A 6111-nucleotide genomic window follows, 5' to 3' on the forward strand; every position below is an offset into this window, starting at 1 on the left:
AGAGGTCCGTAGTGCCCCTCCCGGCGAAGGCATTGCTTATTTTTCATTTCTCCTGCTTTCAAAAATACCTAATGTATCTAAAGTGGCGCCCGAACTAAAAAGGTGGTGGATGATGATTCTCCACCACCAGGATTTGGCAATTGGATTCCCTAATTCTAAGTCGCCCTTTAAAAGGCGGGGGCATATGAGGTATTTCTCCCCCCTTATTAGCATGCCTTCGTGGTGTAGTGGTCAACATGCTGGACGCTCATTCGAAAGGTCCGTGGTTCGAGTCCCGGCGAGGGCATTGCTCATTTTTCATCTCTCCTGCTTTTAAAAAATACTTAATGTCTTTACAATCTTATGTTGTATTTTACACCCTACTTCGGCTGAAAGTCAAAAGCAGGATTTTTAATTTGTGGAAGAATGATATATATATATATATATATATATATATATATTACGTTCAGACACTTTCATCATCACGAGTTATCTTGAATTGCTAACTTCAAAAATTTTCATTTTGTAGGATTACCTTTACGCTAAAGTTTTTAAGGACTCGGAGAAGTCATGAGATTCCTTGCAGAAAGCGAATATAAGATAACTAATGTTAATTTATAAGTTTGATTTTTATGTAATACGTACTTATAAAATTACTGTCACTTAACGTGATGTATTTGAGCTATATTATGTAAGATGTATTCTTTATTATTTAAATATTAATGTTATGTATCTCGGCTGTTGCAAGATTTATGATCGTAAACGTAATTAATTATTTAGATGACAGTTTTAGGCCTGTAATATTTTTAATGTAAGAAAAAGCAAGTAAATAAAAGATGATTGACTAGTTGATTACATACCAATTTTTCATACAGCTGTTATTTCATGCAGTAGTTAATCATACAGCTGCATGCAATTTAACAGATATTTCGAGATGTTATGTGAAGAAAATAAAATTCGTTTCCACTTGCAGTTGCCAATTTAGTTCCACATTTTGGAAGAATTTTTCTATTAATAAGAAAGTATTATTTTTTGTCTGTGAATATCAATTAAAAATGAATTAATCACTATATATCACTCATACATCAACCCATGTCTTATAAAGTTTAAAGTTAAAACCGAAATCATGATTATTTCAAATAGGCATGAGGGAAGAAAATTTCAATAAATGCATCACCCCTGTATCAGTTTCCGAATGCATCATATACAGCACGAAACATAAAAGCACAAAGAAATGGCAGATAACAGAAGTCTCTACATTTGAGCTCAAGAACTTGCTGATTGGGAAATTCGATAGCGAAAAAGGCTCGGATTTTACCCGCTTCTGTAATAACCATGCGGGTTCAAACGAAGACAACTACCTTATTGAACTGCCCCAAAATGCCCTTTTGTGAAAGAGATAGATGCCTCCAGTGTCATTTGATGGCGTTAGGAGAGATCTCATGTGGCAGACTTCGGATCATAAGTTTTAATAAGGTGATATAAGTTGAGCGAGAGTTATCGGAAAATTCTTTGTGGCTCATTTTTATTTCTTATTTCTACTCATGACATGTGTAAAGGTTGCTGAATAAGGAATATTTTTCGGTTTATCGATATAGATTCTAAGATATTAGAGATATTTTAAAATATTGGGATATTAAGTATTCGGTATTATTTAATTGCAGTTAAGTGAATGCTACAAGAAAATGAGGGACAAATTCCTTAACATTTATATTTACAATCAAAACTGAGAATGTGCTACAAAATGTCCTGATGCCTGTATTGATGTACAAGGCTGATTACCAAAACTGGCACAAGGTCTAACACGAGTTTATGATTATTCTTGAGCTTTCTAGCATTTAAAGGCAATATTAAGCAAGAAAAACAATACGTTTTGAAAAAGAAATCTTCTTTAGAGTAAATCATAGAGGGATGCATCTTTCAATTATTTTTACTAAAATAGATTACTAAAATAGTCGAAATAGAATCGATTCGGTATGGTGTTAGAAGTATCTTTTACCGACTGAAATAATGATTGAAATTTAACAGAATTATCAGCCGAGTATAATGAGTATTAAAATTTTTAAAATTATACCAATTATTTATACAATCGAATATACATGGTATAAGGAATTTTTCCGCTCTTCTCGGCATGCCTTCGTTGTGTAACAGTAGCACAATTAGCACGTGACGGAGAGGTCCAAGTTCGAGTCCCTATGAGGGAATTTCTCATTTTTCGGTTTCGTACTTCAAAAATCCTAATGACTTGGAATCAAGGTTTTTCCCCTCCCTTTAACGGAGAGTTCCTCTACATGGGAGTTGATATACGCTTGAGGAATCAGGTATTGCTTACTTATGTGGAGTATTCATTACAGTGGAATATCCGTTAAAGAAGCTTCGACAGTATTATTTAAAATAAAAGGGATTCTGTACAGAGGTGTGTTAATTTATTACTTTAGAAATACTTTTTTAATTCAAGCAATTAATGAAAAATGCATGTATTGAAGTTTAATAAATAATACTGTTAATTACTCAGAGATGAATTAAATTTGAAGGAAAAACTAAATATTGTATGCTTTGTCGTTGAAATACCATGAGAACATGTTTAAGATCCCAAGTAGAAAGTAAATTAAGATCTTATGCTTGATATTATTGCAATAAATGTCCCTTCACGTTATTGAGAAATGCACAGTCTGGTACCTTAACGTCGCGTCTAAAAATTTTGAAAGACTTTACTGGAGGTATTTCTTTTGAAAGACTTCTCTGTGTGTTTCTAAAGTGTTTCTAAAGTCAGTATTCAAAATGTTTCGAAATTGAAAATCAGTATTAATTCCATACCCAGAACACTAGTGTGACTAAGTGTAGTTATAAGGAAACAAAACCATTGTGTAACACTTAATATATCATAATCGTATTTTTAAACTTAAAGAACAAAAAAAAAGTTAACACATTGAAGGAATAAACGCAAGATTGTTACAAAAATATTTTCTTTATTATTTTTTAAGGGAGATTTGGTGAGAAGTCATTTACGAATAAAAATTCATTTTGTTGTGTGGTTTCCAACAATTTTATTAAAAATGCTGAGCAAAATAAAGCATTTAAATAAATGCTACAATAAGTCAAAAAATGCAGTTGAAGTTGCAAGAACTAAAAAACGAATGGGGAAAAACATTAATACATTTTGTGAGAGGTTTGTGTCTCGTAAACAAGTCATTCCGCATTTTGACGTAGGTTTAAATACTTTAACGCCAGTCTCTCTTTTTCCTTCTTTTTCCCTTTTCTTTTTTCTTTTTGCTCAAATTTTTCCTTTTGTGTATGATTGCGAGAGGTTTGTTTTCTGACGTCCTTTCTTTTTTTTTTATTGCAGATGAAGTACTTTTAGTACGATAAGGAAATTAAGATATTCTATGAAAAAGATTAATCTTAAGCATAAACAAGGTTTTGTACTCTTGTAAATAAAAGTTAAATTAAAGAAAAATTGTAATTTTATCTAAACTTATTAATATGGATAAAACAGCATAATAATTAAAATAGATAAACCGAGGATTCTGGTATCCAGAATGTTTTACATATTTGAAGAAATATTGACCAGATATAGTTATTCAAAAAAAGCTGATATTTTAATTAGTAGGTAATTTTTTATCAGTTTGTTATTCATAAAAAATACATGATGAAATACTTAAAAACTGTAATTTGGTCGCTCAAATTCAGACTTAAATACAAAAAATTATAAAGTAAAGTATTTGCAGTTTAAAACATAAAGAATAAGGGAGGGGAGGGAAATGCTGCAATCTGGTTCTTTAAGGGGATTCGTACACCTTAAAACCCATAAGATGTTCTAATAGGTGACTGTTGCAAGAATTGGGATAACTTATTTATTTTAAAAGCAATTACTACGAACTTTTTACAGCTGACTACATAATATAGCTGCTTTCTGAAATAGTAACCAGAAAGTTTGTGTTGCCACAAATATTTTTATAATTTAATCCGCTTTGTGACAACATTTTTTGTCATGTTTCCAACTTGCGCGCATAGTTTAAAACATTCCGTTTCATAATTTAATTCCATATTTAATATATAGATTTTATAACATTTGGAAACTACTGTGAACCTAAAATTCTAAAAATTTCGTATTAAATTTTTATTTTATTTGGAGTTGAGTTTATAAAATGTATTTTATTAACAAAATTTGTAATGTTTTCGTCCATAAAATTTTTCAATATTAAAAATTTATCAGATTGTTGGTTCAGTTAGAAAATAATGCCCATATAAAGAATTTCATCAAATTTCAAGTAACCTTAGCCATTTTTAAAATATCATGCGCGCAAGGTGGAAACATGGCGAAATATTTTGTCACAAAGAGCATTAACTTACAAAAATATTTGTGGCAACACAAACTTTCTGGTTACTAGTTTCCAAAGCAGCTATATTATGTAGTAAGCTATAAAAAGTTGGATGTAATTACTTTTAAAATAAATAAAATATCCCAATTCTTGCAACAGTCACATATTCGAAGATCATGAAGGGTTTTAGGTGTATGAATCCCCTTAAATTCAGTATTAAAATTTGAAAGGTGTTACAAACTAAAGTCTTGTTTGCAATTTGTAAATCCACCACGAATGAAAAAAATTATAAATTGTCAAAACAGTATCTTCTTCTTATAAGAAAAAAAAATACTTTTCCCGAAATAATAAAACAAAATCTTTATCTTCCAGTAAAACCAGCTAAGAGCGAAATAGGATTAGCAGTAATTTCTTTCTATGACAATTATTTTATTTCTGGTTCAAAAAGTTGCTTCCAACGGTCAGCTTAAGTAGATTTATTTACCAAGAAAAGACAGAAAGTATCAAACCTGACAATTCTGGCGATGTGTATTTTAACAATTCATATTCAAAATGCTAACATGGTACCAAAAATTTGAATTAATACTATACAAGATAACTTTAATTTCTAGAAATGGATTTTTAACAGTAAAGGGGTCTAATCAAATTTTGTGGCTCCTTACATTATTGTATGTTACAGGAGCATGCATCATCCACAAGGCATAGAAAATATTGCTTTAAGTGAGGTATAAGATCTGTTGTTTACCATCACAATGTCAAACAAATTATCATTCGTAGTGAAAGGAGATCTTAAATTTTTTCTTCAAATTTAAGCTATGCATTTGTTTTTCAGACATCGACATTTAAAATAAATATGCATATTTCCGTATGTGTTTAATAGCTCACGCAGAATGGGCTGCTTACATAGCTAATTTTTATTGTGTTTCCATGTATTACTGGCATACGAAGTAAGTAGTCTTAAAAATTCTACACGAAAGCATTCCTCCCTTTAGGAAGACGGATCTAGTGTGTTTTGTTGTAATCAAACAATCCAGTTTAATTTAACCCAAATCTGAAGGCCTACCTTATTTCATACATTCCTTAAACAAGATGGGTGAACGATCTGCCATCACTGTTGTCAGAAATTTTTGAGCTAAAGCAGAAAAAAATCGAAAAGTAGCAAGAAGTATTGTAACCTTAAAGGTCATCTGATATTTTGAGGCATCGTAGGTGGTTAACCCACATGATCACTGGTTTCATCAGTTTCCGCAGGTTCCTTAAGGATTTCCCGGAATTCTAGGGTTCTGGGATACATTGTTAAGAGTTCCAGAAGAAATAGGGAAAAATACGTACGACATAAAAGGGGAAACAATTTTTTTTCCTGATTCGATAGTGTACTCGGGTAACTTCGTGGGGGAAGCGGGTGTGACTATGATAAGAGTCTAGCCGATGATAATTGAAAAGCTACCATTTTCTGTTCGATAGTGTTTGGTTAGACTCGTCAAATATCGTAAATATTTTTATAAATTTCTTTGTCGCTTACTTTACCAATTCATTTGTAAACACAAATTTTGTTTTAAGAAAAGGCAGTTTTTCAATTGTCATGACTTACAATCTAGTGTGAGCCTCCCTAAAGGGAAAGGGTTAGTTGCTCTGACTGCCGTACGGAAGGGCCTAGGTTCGAATCCCGGAGAAGGCATGGATGCGATTTGTCCATAGGATGAAATGGTGGCCCACCTATTAGGTGCCTTCATAATAAAGAGAACATCGCTTCTGGCCTTAGTAGTGGCCAGTGCCTTTAAAGAGCAAGAGCCCATCATTGGAACACACA

The 6111-nt window shown here is 31.8% G+C and overlaps 1 non-coding gene across 1 annotated transcript; it reads left to right on the forward strand.

The window, feature by feature from the left end:
• The first annotated feature begins 213 nt into the window (after positions 1–213).
• On the forward strand, positions 214–286 carry TRNAE-CUC (transfer RNA glutamic acid (anticodon CUC)). The gene has a single exon. It is a non-coding gene; the product is annotated as a tRNA-Glu (tRNA).
• Positions 287–6111: the final 5825 nt, after the last annotated feature.

The sequence above is a fragment of the Stegodyphus dumicola genome, chromosome 6, assembly GCF_044657685.1.
Source record: "Stegodyphus dumicola isolate Sdum_Otavi_A_Nest chromosome 6, ASM4465768v1".
NCBI lineage: Eukaryota > Metazoa > Arthropoda > Arachnida > Araneae > Eresidae > Stegodyphus > Stegodyphus dumicola.